The sequence below is a fragment of the Scyliorhinus torazame genome, chromosome 1, assembly GCF_047496885.1.
Source record: "Scyliorhinus torazame isolate Kashiwa2021f chromosome 1, sScyTor2.1, whole genome shotgun sequence".
Taxonomy (NCBI): domain Eukaryota; kingdom Metazoa; phylum Chordata; class Chondrichthyes; order Carcharhiniformes; family Scyliorhinidae; genus Scyliorhinus; species Scyliorhinus torazame.
Genome location: NC_092707.1, coordinates 307,442,184 through 307,462,078, shown reverse-complemented (window position 1 = coordinate 307,462,078; position 19,895 = coordinate 307,442,184).

The following is a 19,895-nucleotide window of genomic DNA, read 5'->3' as shown; positions in this document are numbered from 1 at the left end:
GCAGATGCTCTGAGGATTATTTTCCGATCTTCACTAGAAACAGGGGAGGTGTCGGAGGACTGGTGGAATGCAAATGTGATTCCGTTGTTTAATAAGGGCACAAAGGAAATGCCAAACAATTATAAGCTGGTTAGTCTAACTTTGGTGGTGGGCAAATTGTTAGATTCAATCCTGAGAGATAGGATAAACTGTCACTTCGAAAAGGCATGGACTGGTCAAGGATAGTCAGCATGATTTAATTCTTTGAAGAAGTGACAAGGAGGGTCGATGCAGTGGATGTTGTTTACATGGATTTTAGTCAGGCATTTGGCAAGGTCTCACATGGCAGATTGGTCAAAAAATGAAAAGCCCATGCGATGCAGGCTGATGTGGTGATCCAAAGTTGGCTTCGTAACAGGAAACAAAGGGTAATGGTATATGGCTGCCCTTGCAAATGGAAAGCTGTTTCAAATGGTGCTCATCAGGGCTCAGTGTTGGGAACCCTGCTGTTAGTTTTACATAGCTACGATTTGGACTCGAATGTGCACGGCATGATTAGGAAATTTGCAGATGACACAAAGATTGACCCATATTGGATAGTGTAGAAGATAGCTGCTAGCTTCAAAATGATATAGATGGGTTAGTGGAGTGGGCAAAAAAGTGTCAGATGGAGTTCACCTCTGATAAGGTTGAAGTAGTGCATTTAGGGAGGTCAAAGAGTTATAGATAGTGCACAATAAATGGGAGTATACTGAAAGGGGTAGGTGAAGTGAGAGATCTTCTCATGCAAGTGCACAGGCCCCTAAAGCGGGGGTAAGGTTGTAAAGAAAGCATATGGAATGCTCTCTTTTGGAAGTGGTAAAGAATTCAAAAGTAGGGATATAATAATGTAACTGTAAAAGACACTGGTGGGGCCACAACTGGAATATTGTGTGTAGTTTTGGTCACCACATTACAAGATGGATGCAATTGCTCTGGAGACACTGCAGAGAAGATATACTAGAATGCTGACATGGCTGGAAACCTGTTTCCCTTGTCAGAGAGTTCAAAATCCAGGGGTCATTGATTCAAGCGAAGTGGCTTTAATAACTTGAGGAAGCCAGCAGTAAGAGAAGAGAAGTTTATTTAACCATACACAATAATCTGCTCAAAGCAGCAACTCGTTCGCAGTGCAGTCCTTGCTGGGAGAACTAACCACACCAGGCCCTGCTTTGGGCTGGCTTTGATGTTCGTTTGTACAAAGCTCCAGCTGGGTGGCTTCTGTCCCCTTGCTGGGACGTTCGTACCCCAGTGTCCTATGGGGAGATCAGCGATGGATTCCCCGGGGTCCTCGTGGGGATTATAACACCCATCCCCCCAAAGTCCGAAAGGCCCCCTTCAACCGTCAACGGTAGGGGCCTTCTAGGGCACTTTTCCCGCAGCTGTGCTTCTGCCTGCAGCGGCTCTGTGTCAGGCGGAGTGTATCGGTTTGTTGACCGGCGTTTCCTAGCCGTCCTCTAAAGTTGTGTGGACCTCAGTCCTGGGCATGATATCATCAATTGGTACGGGCACTTCGGTGTCCATCTCTGATCCAGAGTCATCTTCCTCCTGCTGGACCGGGTGCTGTGATCCAGATGGCTGTGTCCCCAGGCTGCAGGGTGGTTCCTAGCACGGAGGAAACACCTATACCATTGGTTGTGTGTCGTGAAATGCAGTTCTCGCTTCTTCAGGTGGTCCAAGTGCTTTTGCTGAACTCTCCCCTGAAACTAGACTTTGCATGAGACCAGACCCATTCTCTCCAGTACAACACCTGGGAGTCAAGTGCTGCATCTCCAAAACTGAGGGCATCGACTGCATCCCTGAGTCAAATTGCCGCCCTGATGCCCTCAAGTCCTGCTGCCTCGTCTGCGTCTCCTGCTGAACGTCCACTCTCCTGCCGAGGTTCAGAAATGTGAAACTCAACCGGATTCTAAGGCGCAGCGCATCGAGTTCCCACAGGAGCAATTCCCATAGTCACACGTGGCTTTGCGCGGTAATGAAAAAGAAGCCATGCTAGCCGCATGTCCATGGAACCTGTGGATTGTTATTTATTCCCCTTTTTAAGCTCTGGACTACCCTTTCCACTGGGTCATTGGGGGAGGGCTGAAGCGGGATGGTTCGAATATGCCAAATGCCATTTAGCTTTTTAAACATGGCAAATTCTTCGCTAATGAACGGCATCCCATTATCCTTTACCAGGATCTCAGGAATCCCGTGGGTGCTAAATGAGCCCCAGAGCTTTTCTATCATGTCATTGGATGTTGATGAGGCCAACCTGTACACCTCAAGCCACTTCAAGTGGGTATCCACGATAACGAGGAACATGGACCCCATGAATTGCCTGCAAAATGTGCATGTAGACACACTCATGGGTGTCCTGGCCATTCCCAATGATGAAGGAGGCCGCTGGCAGGAATTCTAATGCCTGGCACACCGGCAGCTGTGCATGACCCTCTTAATGTGACCATTGATGTTGGGCCACCAGACGTAACTACGGGCCACCATCCTCATCTTAGTGGCACCCAGGTGGTCACTGTGAAGGTCACGTGCGGTGAGCAGAAGCGCCCAAAGCTGAATCAATGCAATGGGTGGGATTCCCTTATCCTCCCTAACAAGGCCGAGCAGTGGTTTGTGGTCTGTCACAAGGGAGAAATGCCACCCATAAGCATACTGGTGGAACTTACTGACGCCAAAAATTACCACCAAGCCCTCCTTTTCGATTTGAGCATAATGTGGCTCTGCGTCCGCCAGGGTCCTGAAATAACCGTAATGGGGTATTCCATGCCGTCAACCAATACGTGGGCCAGAACCAACCCAATGTCGTAAGGGGTGGCTGCACGTCAAGATTAGTAGCTGAGCCGGATCATAGTGTGTGAGGAGCTGCTTGGACAACAGATGCTTTTTTACTCCGCCAAATGTTTTGTCCTATGAAGCACTCAAAACCACTCTTAATCCTTCCTCAATAATACATGGATTGGAGCTAATAAAGTGGCCAAGTTTGCAATGAACGTCCCATAGTAGTTAACCAGACCTAGGAACGACCGGAGCTCAATGACATTCTTTGGGGTCAGAGCCCCTTTTATGGCCCAAACCATCTTCCACCGGGTGTAGACCATCCCTGTCCACCCTGAAAATAAAATAGGTCAACACTCTAACACGGAACACACGCTTGCAATCTTTAGCCCGGCTCCAACTTGGGAAAACTGCCGAACACTGCCTGCAGGTTGTCCATATGCTCCTTCTCTGTGGTGCCTGTGATGAGCACATCATCCAGATAGATTGGTAGGCCCTGCAAGATTTCCCACTGAAAAATTGCCGGGGCCAATGAAACCCCAAACAGGAGGCATGTATATTTGAATAATCCCCAATGAATGTCTATTGTTGCAAATTTCCTGGACTCAGCGTCTAACTCCACCTGAGAATAAGTGTGGCTCATGTCAAGCTTCATGAAGGAACATCTTCCAGCCAGTTTTGTTTAAAAATAATAATACTATTCTCTATTGGTGTCACAAGTAGACTTACATTAACGCTGCAATGAAGTTACTTTGAAAATAGCTGAGTCGCCACACTCCAGCGCCTGTTCGGGTACAGAGAGGGAGAATTCAGAATGTCCAAATTACCTAATAGCACGTTTTTCGGGACTTGTGGGAGGAAACCGGAGCACCCGGAGGAAACCCACACAGACAGGGGGAGAATGTGCTACATTCACAGACCGTGACCCAAGCCGGGAATCGAAACCGGGTCCCTGGCACTGTGAAGCAACAGTGCTAACGTTCCATGCTAGGCATCGGTTACTAGTTCAGGCTTGAAGCTGTGTTCACGGTGATCTTGAAATCTCCACAGAGTCAGACAGATCTGTCGGGCTTCATTACCGGTGCCATGGGTGCAACCCATTCCGCAAACTGACCCGGGCACATCCTGCAGGCACAGAAGCTTCGCGACAGCCTTGGCAAGCAATGCTTAAGAGACCGGCCTCACCCTAAAATACTGGGCTGAGCATAAAGATCCACATAGATATGGGCCTTGGCCCCTTTACCTGTCCAAACCCTCCTGGAACACTTTGGGGATTTGCCCAGCACACTGTCCATCCGAGAAACCTGCCGCCAGTTGAAACAAAGGACTCGCAACCAGTCTTGTTCCAACGTATTGGGCCCCAGACTCTGCACCACAACCAAGGGAAGATGGATCGATTGCTGTCCATGTTTTAATGGAGTCACGGTGCTCCGCACTATATTCCAGGGTTTACCACTTTAGTTGCCAACCTCGCTTTAGTGCCGCACAATGTCAGCGGCATGACCCCTGTGCGAAGTCGCCAAAATGTGCAATGGTCCACGATGGAGACAGCGGCTCCAGTGTCTATTTCCATTATTACAGGGTAACCATTGATCTGTAATGTGACCCGGATCAGTGATACCTTCCGGGTGCAATTCAGCTGCATTAAACAGTCCCCTTCATCTGGGTGGCCCACATGCAAGGCCCTGGTTCACGGTGATCTTGGCAGCTGTCGTGAACGGTGTCCTCTGCATCACAATTGCTGGCTCTGACCATCATCAGTTCTCTGACCACATATTTCTCAATGTGGCCGTCACTGCACTTCATCCTTGAGGGAAGTATCCCACCAGTCAGCAGTATCGCCCCAAATCCTGGCCCAGCTATGGAATTGCCTCTGGGGCTGCCCTTTCGGAGGCCGTCTGGTCAGACCGGCACTGTCCCATGATTCTGTGATAGCAAATTACCGGGTCACAAGACAGTTCCATGAGTGAATCCAGAGTTTCCTGTTTCCCTTGTCACCAGTTTAGTAATTTAAGGAAGCCAGCAGTAAGAGAACAAATGTTTTTTAACTATATACAGCATTCTGCTCAAGGCAGCAACTCTCTCCCACTGCAATTCTTGCTGGGAGAACGAATCACACCAGGCCCTGCTTTGGGCCGGCTTTTACATTCGTTTGTAACAAGCTGGGTGACTTCCGACCCCTATCTGGGAAGCTCGTACTCCACGAGTCCCTTTGGGAGATCAACAATGGTTTTCCGGTGCAGCGCGGTGGTGCACTGGATTAGCCCTGCAGCCTCACGGTGCCGAGGTACCAGGTTCGATCCCGGCTCTGAGTCACTGTCCGTGTGGAGTTTGCACATTCTCCGTGGGTTTCGCCCCACAACCCAAAGATGTGCAGGCTATGTGGATTGGCCATGCTAAATTGCCCCTTTATTGGAAAAAATGAATTGGGTACTCTAAATTTATATTTTTAAAAAACCAATGGTTTTCCCATGGTCCTCGTGGAATGTGATAACAGGATTCAAGGGGAGAGGAGTGTCATGCGAGAGTGCCTTTAAGAACTGGATGTTCAGCATTGTACCTTTAAGAAAACAATGATGGCATAGAGTGGGTGAAGCTCAGCTTAGGTCAGCCATTTTGCACGTTTTTAGTTTCAGTTTAAAAGCAGTGTCTGTGTGTTTCCAGAGAGCTGCAAGTTTTGCAGTTTGGGTTTGCTGAGAGCAGCTAAAAAGTGCCTGGCTGGTTTTGCTGAGAGCAGTTTAAAAGTAGAAAGCCAGTTTGCGACAGTCTCTGCCATTCTACAGAAAAAATATATATCCTTTAACCTGATGTGATACTGTTTAAAGGTGTTAAGTCTCTTGGAAGTTTGAAGGAACATTTCAAGGAATTATTTACTGTTGCAATATTTTCTGAGTTATCTTTGAAGTAAGGGGTGTTAAGAGATCCAATGTTTATTTAAGATGTTAAGTTGAGTTCATGGAATAAACAGTGTTTTGTGTTTAAAAACCCACGTGTCCATAATTGTAATCCCACACCTAGGGAAAAAGCCGTGTGCTCGGAAAAGCAACAAATCCATTAAAGGGAGAGGGTGGTTGAACTCCATGATGCATTTTGGGGTTCTGAAAAGCCTCGCCCATAACAGGAGGAAAAACATTTTTACATGGGGGACAGCTGGTGTCTGGAACTCGCTGCTAAGGTGGTGGGGGAGGCAGATAACCTGAACACTTTTTTAAAGTACCTGGATCTGGACCTTACGTTCTGTGAGCTGCAGAGCTTTGGGTCGTATGTAGGAAGATGGGATTAGAAAGGGGTCGACATGCACAAGATGGGCCAAATGGCCCTCTTCAGTACTGTATCATTGGTATGGTTCTGTGGTTCTATGCAGCTTTTAAAAGTCTCTAATTAGCTTAATTTGCATTTTATTTATGTTTTCAAAAAATAAAATATATCCTTCTGAATGATCTCTTGCAATAAAAAAGATAGAAGGGAACAGATATAATTTTGAGAGACAAGTGCTCTGTGGGCAGGAGTGTAATTTGTTCCATTTTTTTAGCCTGCCACCTGAGCTCAAGTTGATGAAGGCAGCAGCATGCATTCAGTAAACACAAATACCTGCTTCATACTGGGCTTGTAGCTTCATGTCGATTTTTTGAATTAAACGCCATAGGGCAAGACGGTAACCAGGGCTGCCTAAGAGATTTGTGTACAGTTTATAAACACTTAGTTATTTTTAATCCTGCTATATGATGGAATTATCCATAGATGAGCCAATGCACAGGCATATGGTCGAAAATTATCAATCGACAAGTATCCAATTGCAACATGGAAACTGTTGTAAATAACAACTTTGAACCATCTGCTCAACTCGTATGTACTCTCTGTGTACAGACAATATTTCACAACATTTTAGGTAGGACTGATGGGGAGTGATGAGTGATGGGGAGTGATGGGGCTGTTTAGCACAGGGCAAAATCGCTGGCTTTTCACAGTAACTTCATTTGAAGCCTACTTGTGACAATAAGCAATTTTCATTTTAAGGGGCTGGTTTAGCACACTGGGCTAAATCGCTGGCTTTTAAAGCAGACCAAGCAGGCCAGCAGCACGGTTCAATTCCTGTACCAGCCTCCCCACTACAGGCGCCGGAATGTGGCGACTAGGGGCTTTTCACAGTAACTTAATTGAAGCATACTTATGACAATAAGCGATTTTCATTTTCAAAGAGGAGATTGAGGCAGAGATGAAAGAGTTTTGTTTATTTTTTTTAATGTACTTGTTCACGGGATGTGGGCATCATTGGCTAGAGCACCATTTATTGTCCATCCCTAATTGTCTTTGGAAGGTTGTGGTGAGCTGCCTTCTTGAACCACTGCAGCACACCCACTGTGCTGTCAGGGCAGGAATTCCAGGATTTTGATGCAATGCCAGTGAAGGAACCTTGATATAGTTCCAAGTCAGGAAGATGTGAGACTTGGAGGGGAACTCACAGGCAGTGGTGTTACAATGCATCTGCTGCAATTGACCTTCTCGGTATAGAGGTCGTGGGTTTGTAAGGTGCTGTTGGAGTAACTTTGGTGAGTTACTGCAGTATATCTTGGAGACGCGATGCACTGCTGCCATTATTGCATCAGTGGTGGAGGGGGTGAATGCTTAATAATAATGACAATAAGGTGATTGAATGGGTGCCAAATCAAATAGTTTGGTTTGTCCTGAATGGTGTCAAATTTCTTGAGTGTTGTTGGACCTGCACTCATCAGGCAAGTGGAGAGTATTCCATCAGACGTCTGATTTGCACCTTGTACATTTGGGCTTTTGCAAGCCAGAAAGTGAGCTACACTCTGTCAGTCAGGAGGTGAGTTGGTTTTATGTGGCTGGTCCAGTTCAGTTTCTAATCAATGGCAACCCCCAGGATGTTGACAGTGGGGAATACAGCAATGGTAACGCCATTGAAGGTGAGGAGAGATGATTAGATTTGCTGTTGCTGGAGGTAGTCATTGCCAGGCATTGCAAATGTAATTTGCCACTTCTCAGCCCAAGGTACAATTGTTGTCCACGTCTTGCTACATTTGGAAAGAGACCGCTTCACTATCTGAGGAGTTGCGAAAGGTACTGCACATTGTGTAATCATCAGTGAACAGCCCCACTTCTAACTTTATGATGAAAGAAGGTCACTGATGAAGCAGCTGAAGAAGTTTGGATGTAGGATATTACCCTGAGGAACTCCTGCAGTGATGTCCTGGAGCTGAGATGATGACCTCCAACAACTACAGCCATTTTCCTTTGTGCCAGGTATGACTCCAACCAATCTGCTTGGATGAGGAGGAATGTGACAGACACCTACAGGTGCTGAAAGACACCCTCCTACTAACAGGATACGGTGCTCGACCCATTGATTGACAGTTGCGACGCTGCTAAAAACTGCAGCGACCTCCACATAAGACGAACAGAGGACACGACGGACAGAGTACCCTTCGTTGTCCAGTACTCCCCCGGAGCGGAGAAACTACGACATTTCCTTTGGAGCCTTCAACATGTCATCGATGACAAAGAACATCTCACTGAGGCCAACTCCACACCTCCACGACTTGCCTTCAAACAACCACCTAACCTCAAAGAGACCATTGTTCACAGAAAACTACCTTGAGAACAGCGACCACGAGACTACACAATCCTGTCACGGCAACCTCTGCAAGACATGCCGGATCATCGACATGGATACCTCCATCACACATGAGAACACCACCCACTAGGTACATGGTACATATTCATGTGGCTTGGCCAATGTTGTCTACCTTATACACTGCAGGAAAGGATGTCCCAAGGTGTGGTACATCGGCGAAACCATGCAAACGCTATGACAACGAATGAACGAACATCGCGCGACAATCGCCAGACAGGGAACACTTCAGTAGTCAAGGGCATTCAGCCTCTGATCTTCGGATAAACATTCTCCAAGGCAGCTTTCAAGACACATGACAATGCAGAATTGCCGAGCAGAAACTGGTAACCAAGTTCCACACTCACGAGGATGGCCTCAACTGGGATCTCAGGTTCATGTCACATTACATGTAACCCCACCACACTGCCCGGATTTGCAGAATCCTACTAACTCTCTTGGCTTGAGACAATTCACACCTCGATTACCTGTGATTATCCCTCACTCTACTCACACTGTATGTTCCTGTAAAGTAAGAAGTCTTACAACACCAGGTTAAAGTCCAATAGGTTTGTTTCGAATCACTAGCTTTCGGAGCACTTCTCCTTCCTCAGGTGAATGAAGAGATATGTTCCAGAAACATATATGTAGACACATTCAAAGATGCTAGACAATGCTTGGAATGCGAGCATTAGCAGGTGATTAAATCTTTACAGATCCAGAGATGGGGAAATCCCAGGTTAAAGAGGTGTGAATTGTGTCAAGCCAGGACAGTTGGTAAGATTTCGCAGGCCAGATGGTGGGGTCTTTGCAGGTAATTAAGTCTTTACAGGTCGAAAGACTTAATTACTTGCAAAGACATTCAAAGTATCTTATTGCATCTTTGACTTTGTCTATATATATGTTTCTGGAACCCACCTCTTCATTCACCTGAGGAAGGAGCAGTGCTCCGTAAGCTAGTGATTCGAAACAAACCTATTGGACTTTAACCTAGTGTTGGAAGACTCCTTACTGTGCTCCCCCCAGTCCAACTCCGGCATCTCCACATCATGCTCACCTCTTGAGTTCAGCTCTTTTGTCCATGTTTAAATCAAGGCTGTAATGAGTTCAGGTGCTGTGTTAGGCTGGGCAGAACCCGAACTCAATGTCAGTGAGCAGGTTATTGCTGAGTAAGTGCTGTTTGATAGCACTGTGGATGACACCTTCCATCACTTTACTGGGCTGATAATTGCCCGGGTTGGATTTGTCCTGCTTTTTATTGACAGGACATAGCTGGACAATTTTTAACATTGCCGGGTAGATGCCAGTGCTGTAGCTGTACTAGAACAGCTTTGGCAAGGGGCGCAGCTAGTTCTGGAGCACAAGTCTTCAGCACTATTGCCAGGTTGTTGTCAGGGCCCATAGCCTTTGCAATGTCCAGTGTCTTCAGCCATTTCTTGATATCACATGGAGTAAGTCGAATTGACTGAAGATTGGCATCTTGTGATGATAGGGATCTCTGGAGGAGGCTGAGATGGATCATGCATTCGACACTTCTGGCTGAAGATTGTTGCAAATACTTCAGGCTTGCCTTTTGCACAGATATGCTGGGCTCCACCACCATTGAGGATGGGGACAATTGTTGAGATTCTTCCTTCTGTTAGTTCTTTAGTTTTCCATCACCATTCATGACTGGATGTGGCTGGATTGCAGATGCTGCTTCCACTGTTTGGCACACAAATAGTGTCGTTTTGTGGCTTAATTGGAATGATGTCTCATATTTAGGTATGCCTGGTGCAGCTCCAAGAATGCCCTCCTGCATTTGTAATTAAACCAGGGTTGATCTCCTAGCTTGAAGGCAATGGTAGAATGGGGCATATGTCAGGCCATGAAGTTTAAGATTGTGGTTGAGTACAATTTGATGCATTGGTGGCCCACAGTGCCTCATGGATGCTCAGCTCTGATTTTCTAGCTGTCTGGAATATCCCCCATGCAACACGATAGTAGTGTTACACAACACAATGGAGGGTATCCTCAGTGAAAGCAGGACTTCATCTCCAAAGGAATTGTGTAGTAGTGACTCCTACCAATACTGACAAGCGCAACTGTGACAGACAGATTGATGAGGACGATGTCAAGAAGGTGGTTGTTTTCCTCATCTTCTGCTGCAGACCCAGTTTAGTAGTTATATCCTTTCGGACTCGACCAACTCGGTCAGTAATGGGGAACATTGAAGTCTCACGCATTCTGAGACCTTGCCACTCTCAATTCTTCTTTTGATTGTTATTCAACATGGAGGAATATTAATTCATGAAGCTGAAGTGTGGTTTAAGGTGGTAACCAGCGGGTGGTTTCCTTGACATGTCTGACCTGATGCCATGAGACTTCATGAGGTCCAGAGTCAATATGGAAGACTCCCAGGAACATTCCTTCCTAACTGTACACCCTTGTGCCACCACCTCTGCTGGGTCTGTCCTGTCAGTGGTACAGATGTACCCAGGGATGGTAATGGTGATGTCAGGGTCATTGACTTTAAGGTATGATTCGGTGAGTGTGACAATGTCAGGTTGTTGCTTGACTATTCTCTAGGACACCACTCCCAATTTTGGCACAACCCCCTAGATGTTAGTAAGGAGGAGTTTGCAGGGTTGACAGGACTCCATGCACTGTTGTCATTTCCGGTGCCTAGGTCGATGTCAGGTGGTCCAATTACTTTCATTCCTTTGACACTTCATTGTGGTTTGTTACAACCGAGCGGCTTGCTCAGCCATTTCAGGGACATTTAAGAGACAACCACACTGCTGTGGATCTGGAGTCACATGTAGGCCAGACTGGGTAAGGATGGCAGATTTCCTTCCCTCAAGGACATTAGTCAACCAGATGGGTTTGTACGACAGTCGACACAATAGTTATGTGGTAACCATCACTGTTACCAACGTTTAATACCAGGTTTATTCATTGAATTTAAATTCCACCAGCTGCTGTAGTGGGATTTAAATCTATGTCGAATTAGCCTGGGACCCTATATTATTAATCCTGCGATGATACCACTGCCTTCTCCAATCCTTCCCTAAAGGCTGATGATCAATATCCTTTCTTATCCCTTATATTCCCTATCCTTCACTAAAGCTTTTAGGTCCTTATCTTCCCATGAGATGGCCCACAAATCATTGAAGTGGCCTGTCATCATCCTTCTGAGATTTCACCTTGCTCCTGTTTCTATACTAAAAATCCAGCTACCCTTCTCACCCTATGCAGATTATATTCTGAAATCATTGCTAAGATTGCCCCATGAGGTTCTAATTCTCCCTTTTCATTATTTTTTTTAAAAAGGTTCTTTTGATGCTGAGGTATCTAAACAACAACCTTTTCTTTTTGATAAACAATTATTATTAAGAAATTTTGGCATAGTAAACAACAACAATATAAAACAGTGTGCAAAGAACAGTCAATATAGTGCAAGAAAACTATCTCCCTCCTACAAGGACCAGCCTAACTACCCCCCTAATCTACGTTACCCTAACCCCCCCTCCCCCCCCACCTGCTGACGATTAATTTTCCGCGAAGAAGTCGATAAATGGTTGCCACTTCTGGGCGAACCCTGACAGTGAGCCTCTCAGGGCGAACTTAATTCTCTCCAGACCGAGAAAGCTTTCCATATCCGATAGCCAGGCCTCCGACTTCGGGGGTTTTGAGTCCCTCCATCCCAACAGAATTCGTCGCCGGGCTACCAGAGAAGCAAAACATCAGCCTCTCTCTCCTCCTGGACTCCCGGGTCCTCCGAAACCCCAAAAATAGCCACCTCTGGACTCATCACCACTCTTGTTTTCAGTACCCGGGACATAACATTCGCAAATCCCCGCCAGTACCCCCTGAGTTTTGGACATGTCCAGAACATGTGGCCATGGTTCGCCGGTCCTCCCGAACATCTGGTGCACCTGTCCTCCAATCCAAAAAATTTACACATCCAGGTCACTGTCATGTGGGCCCGGTGGACGACCTTGAATTGAATAAGGCTGAGCCTGGCGCATGTTGCGGTCACGTTTACCCTGCTCCCATAAGTTCTTTATAAAGATTCAAGACCCTCCCCTCCCCCACCCATCCACTGGACACTACCCTGTCTTGGATCCCCCTAAGTGACAGGTGTGGGAAGGATGGAATCTGTCTGCGTAGAAAGTCCTGCACCTGCAAGTACCTGAACTCATTCCCTCTCGCCAGTCCAAATTTCTCCTCTAACGCCCTCATGCTCGGGAAGCTCCCTTCCAAGAACAGATCCCCCATCCTCTCAATCCCAGCCATCCACCACGTTCGGAACCCACCGTTCATATTCCCCGGGGCAAACCGGTGATTGTCGCAGATTGGGGACCAAACCGATGTTCTCACTTCCCCCACATGCCTTCTCCATTGTCCCCAGATCGGCAAGGTCACCACCACTATAGGGCTGGTGGAGTACCGTGCCGGCGGGAGCGGCAGGGGCGCCGTAACCAGGGCTACCAAGCTGGTGCCCCTGCACGAAGCAGCCTCCATTCGCCCCCAAACCGACCCCGCATCCACCATCCACTTCCTTATCATAGCTATGTTGGCCGCCCAGTAGTAGTTACTAAAGTTTGGCAGCGCCTGCCCCCCTTCCCCTCGATTCCTCTCGAGCATCAATCTCCTCACTTGCGGGGACTTTCCCGTCCACACAAATCCCACAAATCTTCTTGAAAAAAGACCGCGGAATGAAAATGGGGAGACACTGGAAGACGAACAGGAATCACGGGAGGATCGTCATTTTAACTGTCCGCACTCTCCCCGCTAGTGTCAGTGGGAGCGCATCCCACCTCCGGAACTCAGCCCTCATTTGCTCCACCAACCGAGATAGGTTCAACTTGTGCAGCCGGCCCCAGTCGCGCGCCACCTGTATCCCTAAGTATCTAAAACTGTCCCCTACTAGCCTGAACGCAACACCCTCAACCGACCCTCCTTGCTCCTCGCCTGGACTACAAACAACTCATTCTTTGCCATGTTCAGTTTGTAACCCGAGAACCGGACGAATTCCCATGATTTCATCCATCCCAGCCACTGGATCCGTGATGTATAAGAGCAGGTCGTCGGCGTACAATGAAACTCTGTCCCCCCCCCCCCCCCCACCCTCCTTACCAGCCCCTTCCAACCCCTAGAAGCTCTCAGGGCAATTGCCAGAGGCTCTATTGCTAGCGCAAACAGCAGTGGGGAGAGAGGACACCCCTGCCTTGTCCCTCGGTACAGTCTAAAATAGTCAGATGTTGTCCTAATTGTCTTTACAATCGCCTCCGGAGCCTGGGACAACAGTCTGACCCAGTCGATAAAACCCTTCCTGAACCCAAATCATCCCAGCACCTCCCATAAATTTCCCACTCAACCCGGTCGAAAGCCTTCTCGGCATCCATTGCCACAACTACCTCTACCTCCCTACTCTCCAGGGGCATCATGACCACATTCAGCACCCTTCTTAGGTTGGCCACCAGCTACCTGCCCTTGACGAACCCGGTTTGTTCTTCCATAATGACATCTGGCACACAGTCCTCAATCCTAGCTTGGCCAGTATTTTAGCATCTACGTTGAGCAGAGAGATCGGCCTATAGGACCCACATGCCCCCGGGTCTTTGTCCCATTTCAATATCAGGAAGATGGTGGCCAGTGACATCATCGGGGGTAACACCCCTCTGTCTCTTGCCTCATTGAAAACCCTAACCAGCACCGGCCCCACTATCTCGGAGAACTTTTTATAAAACTCCACCGGATACCCATCCGGCCCCGGGGCTTGACACGATTGCATGGTCCTCAAACCCCCCAATATTTCTTCGATCCTGACCGGGGCCCCCAACCCGTCTACCAACCGCCTGCCCACTTTTGGGAAGGTCAGTCCATCCAGAAAGCGCCTCATCCCCTCCAGCCCTGGAGGGGGTTCCGAGGTGTAAAGCTTACTATAGAAGTCCCTGAACACCTTGTTCAGCCCTGCCGGATCCCCTACCAAGTTTCCCCCCCCCCCCCCCCGTCGACTACCCTCCCTATTTCCCTGGCTGCCTCCCTCTTCCTCAGTTGCTATGCCAGCATTCTACTGGCTTTCTCCCCATGCTCATAAATCACACCCCTCGCCTTCCTAAGCTGCTCCACAGCCTTACCTGTGGACAACACCCCAAACTCAATCTGTAGCCTTCGTCAGTCCCTTGATAGCTCTGCCCTCGGGGTCTCCGCATATCTCCTGTCTATCTGTCAGGTCTCCTTTACCAGTCGGTCCGTTTCTGCCCTGTCCGTCCTGTCCCTATTTGCTCTAATCAAAATCAGCTCCCCTCTCACCACTGCCTTCAGCGCCTCCCAAAGCACCGCAGCTGAGACTTCCCTGTGTCATTGACCTGCAGGTAGTTTTGCACACATTTCCTCACCCTCTCACACACCGCCTCGTCTGCCAACAAACCGACCTCCAGCCTCCATTGAGGGCGCTGAAAACTTTCCTTGCAGACCTGCTGATCCACCCAGTGCGGGGCACGGTCCGAAATAGCGATCGCCGAATATTCTATGTCTGTCACCCCTGCTCATGATGAAAAAATCAATTCGGGAATACACCTTATGGACATGTGAATAGAACGAAAACTCCCCCCCCCGTCGGCCGACTAGCCCTCTATGGATCAGCCCCCCCCCATTTGCTTCATAAACTCCCTCAATTCATTTGCCATTGCCTGCATCCTATCCGTTTTTGAACACGGCCGGTCTAGGCCGGGGTCAAGGACTGTGTTAAAATCCCCTCCCATAATCAGCCTGTGCGAGTCCAGGTCAGGTATCTTCCCCAGCAGTCTCTTAATAAAATCCACATCATCAAAGTTTGGGGCATATACATTGACCAAAACTACCCTCATCCCCTCAAGCTTGCCACTCACCATGACAAATCTGCCTTCTCCATCCGAGATTGTGCTGCCCACCTCGAATTGCACCCGTTTGTTGACCAAAATCGCGATCCTCCTGGTTTTAGTGTCCAGCCCCGAGTGGAAGACCTGACTGATCCAGCCCTTCCTCAATCTGACCTGGGCAGCTACTTTCAGATGGGTCTCCTGAAGCATTATTACGTCCGCCTTCAGCGCCCTCAGATTCGCGAACACACATGCCCTCTTTACTGGCCCGTTTAACCCTTTAACGTTCCAGGTGATCAGCATGGTTGAGGGGCACCGTGACCCCCCCACCCCCCGGCCGATCAACCATCTCCTTTCTTGGGGCCGCCCCCAGCCCCTGTGTCGGACTTCCCCTGGCCCGCCTCCTGGCAGCCCCCACCTCCAACCTCCTCCATGTTCCCGAACCCAAGTCCCTCCCTCATCAGCAGATCAATTACCCCCCTTCCCTCCCTGTAACCTAACCCCTGCCATAAACTAGCCATATACACAGCCCCCACCTGGCTTCCGTAGACCAGCTCACCCAGCTAGCCTGGTGACTCTCGACACCGGCGCCAACACGTCTCCCATCTATTGTTCCCTCTGATCCATTCCCCGCCCATCAACACCACTTCCCCAAACCAGCCATCCTCGAGCAATTGCTCTGAAAAAAGAAAAAAAAACCAAGAAACAAAGAAAACCCCGATGCTTGTGCAAATCGAATAAAACAAAATAAGTAATAGGCACTTCCAACCACCCCGACCCGAACACAAAAAGCCCCCAGCACCAAATACTTTAACGACCCTCTTCTCCAGCGAAAACTCGAATACAGGGGAGAAAAAAAAAGGAAAAAAAACACAACACAAGAAGAACGTGTAAACATCGCTTAGTGTCTTTTTAACACAAGTCCAAAAAGTCCTCAGTACGGCACCAGCCCTTTTCTCTTGGCGAAGTCCATTGCATCCTTGGGTTCCTCAAAATAATGGTGCCATCCCTCGTGCGTGACCCACAGGTGTACAGCAGCCCAAACTTCACCTGCTTCTTAAACAGAATCTTTTTGACTTGCCTGTAGCCTGCCCTTCTTCTGGCCACCTCCACGCTCAGGTCCTGGTAGATGCACAAGACAACTGTTATTCCAATGGCAGCTCCATGTGTGCTTGGCCCCCTGCAGCACCCGCTCCTTGTCCAGGAACCTGTGGAACCTGACCACCATCGCCCGGTGGGGGGGGGGGGGGCGCTCACGGTTGCCTCGCCACCGCTCTGTGCACCCTGTCCACCTCCACTGGGCGAGGGAAGACATCATCGCCCAAGAGCTTCTGGAACAACATACGCTGTGGCATCCTCTCCCTCAGCCCCCTCCGTGAGACCAACGATTCTCAAATTCTGCCGACGAGATCTATTTTCCAGGTCCTCCACCTTTTCCAGGAGCCTTTTTTGTTGATCCTTCAGCCTCTCCATCTCCGCCTCCACCACCGTTTGGTGATCGTCCTGCTCCTCCACGCCTTTTCCAGCTTCTGGATCGTCCGATCCTGAGCAGCTAGCCTATGCTCCAGGCGCTCAATAGATTTCTGAATCGGGTCTAAACTGTCCCTTTTCAACGCTGTAAAGCCCTCTTGAATGACCTTCAGCAGATGCCCCATCGTTGGCTGGGCTGTCTGCACTGGGGTCCGGACATCGGCCATATTGTCCTCAGCAGCAGCTTCTGCACTCCCCTTGTTTGCCAACTTCTTCATCTGATTGCGATTCTTTCTGCTTCTTAATTCCATACACCTATATCTGGAGTCAGTGCCTGAGTGCCTATGCCTTCAGACCCAGCGCTCAAAAGTACAAAAAAGTCGGGGAAATAGGTCCAAAAGTCCGACCGGATTGAGAGCCACCAAATGTGCGACTTACTCCTCCATAGCTGCCACCAGAAGCCCTAAACAACAGCCTTTGGATCTTAATTGTCTCATGACTCCCAGGTAACTCAGCTTGTATTTATTACTTGTGCTTCTTATTTACTAGCTTATCCTCTGAAGTCTTGTGAACCTGGAGATTTGGCATGGGCTCTTTTAAGCTCTTTGCCTTTTTGGTGGCCAAATTTTCAGACAGAATTGGTTTGCATCTGCTTTATGTATTCTTGGTAAAACAATGTGAACATTGATTTAAACTTCACACGCGGATACATGGCACACACCTAAGCAGTTCACAAAGACAAGGAGCTTGGGAGTTTCTGTATAAAATACAATATTATTCCAGCCTCCTCAGGTTTGATCCCCTTTCTATTTAATTTGATTTATTTTTACTGCTTTAGTTCTCTGCTGTTGTAAGCTGGTTTTAATTTTTAATTCTCAAATTTCTGTAACTATTTTCAATTATGAAAAGAATCGTATTTTACTTTAGAACACAGAATTCCAACAGTGCAGAAGGAGGCCATTCGGCCCACCAAGTCTGCCCCGACCATCTGAAAGAGCACCTTATCTCGGCCCACTCTTCCTCTCTATCCCCGTAATCCCACTTTACCTGCACATCTTTGAACACTAAGGGGCAATTTAGCATGGCCAATCCACCAAACCTGCACATCTTTGGACTGTGGGAGGAAACCGGAGCACCCGGAGGGAACCCACGCAGACACGGATAGAATTCTGTTGCCTTTGTCCACTTATATTCACAGTTTATCTTTCGTTCAATTTAAATCTTAGTGATCCATAGTTTTGCCCTACTTTATTTGAAGTGTCATCCTCATTATTTTGCACCATTGTAGAATTTCTGAGTGCTTTCTTTATGTCAATGGAATGTAGCACTATAACAATGTTATCGTTGCAAAATCAAAATTTTAAACGTACAACTTAAGTTGGAGAAACCATTTTGTAATATTGCTGAAATCTAGTGATAATAGTTTCTGTTGTGGAATACAACTTTGTCCAAATTCTGGTCAGATTCCACCCAATGTTTCTCCGTGTGGGGGAATCTAAAACTAATTTCAGAATAAGGGCTGAGATGAGGAGGAATTTCTTCTCTCAGGCAGTCATGTTTGTTTGTAATTCTCTACCTAAGAGAGTAGTGGAGGCTGAATCTTTGAATTCAAGACTGAGGAAGACAGGTTTTTGAACTACAGGGGACTCTAGAGTTATGTGTAACAGACAGGAAAGAAGTGGAGTTCAGGCCAAGATCAGATCACCCATGATCTTGTTGAAAGATGGAGCAGACCCAATGGGCCTGCACCCTAGTCATTCTCCTATTTCTTCTGTCCTCATGGACAATATTGAACAGTCACTTGCCTCCACACAGTTAGTTTATGAGTTTGCCAGACCAAACAAAACTATTTCAAAAGGTTCATTTTCAGATCAGAATTCCACAAGGTTTGAATAGAAACATTAGTACTTCCATTAATTTATCAATTCAAATAAAGTTGATTAGATTAAAAGAATAAGCAATCTTCTTGCACAAAACCTTTAAGGGTGAAGTTCAAGCATTGGTAACCTGTTGCTAGCCTATTAATACCTTTGCTACATTCACTCTACTATTCTGGTGAACCTTTACAAGTTCAAGTTGACTAACTCTGGAAGGAGAGCCATTTATTATTTGTCCTGTCATCTGATCTAAAGCACATTGGGTGGGGATTTTCTCAGTTGAGAGGAAGCCTCAATGCCGGGGCCAAATTGGGGCCGCACAGGTGGGTAGCGGGGTATCCTCAGGGATCTTCCCATCTGCAGCCAATTAACATGTGGCTGGCACAAGGACCCAGCCAATAATGAATGGCGAACAAGAGGAATTTCCTGCAGGTCAAGGGACGTTTCCATATTTAAGAGCCAGTTTGTGGCCTTGATTTAGGCTGCACATAAAGAGGGCATTCGAAGGATTGTTTAACAAGGGAGACTACAATGAAAAGAAGACTGGCTCCGCAATTCAGTGACAGCTCCTTGCAGATGTTCCTGGGGGCGGCGAGCGAACAGAAAGAGGTGCTAGCTGAGTGGACAGGAGCAGAGGGTCAACACGTGATAAGATGAAGGCATAGATGGAGATGGCTGAGGAAATTAGCTGCTGTGGGATGATCACAGGAATATGGGTACTGTGCCATAAGTATGTCAATAACCTGGTTCAGTCTAGCAAGATGAGAGGCATTGACAGCAAGCTTGCAGCTTTGCATGTCCTAAATAGCATCCATGAGATATGAGATGAGGTGGCGAATCCACCCAGCAAGCATGACCAGAGAACAACAAATACTGAGATACACAATTGACTTATAATTGAGACCCCTGGTTAATCAAAGGTGATTGTTGAATTGTCAACAATCCAGTGGTGCAATGCTGGACATTGGAATTGGCACAGAATTATGAGCACTCTTGGGCTATGGCAATGCCAGAGAATAGAGAATAACTGGAGGTGGTGTTCTATTCCTAGCCATAGCAACTCCAATGGAGGAGATCATGGAAATAGGATGGTTTACAGCAGGGAAGCCTGTTGCTGAGGGCAAAATAGGTGCAGAACTCACAGTGAGTCATGTGGTGGATGCAGGGATCAAACCTTCTGTTGAGTATTATCTTTGGTGCCACTGTGGGCCTCGATGAACAGAGGATGCTCCAGGTATAGGGCAGGCAGTAGCAGTTGGTTGAAACCTCCCTTTGTCT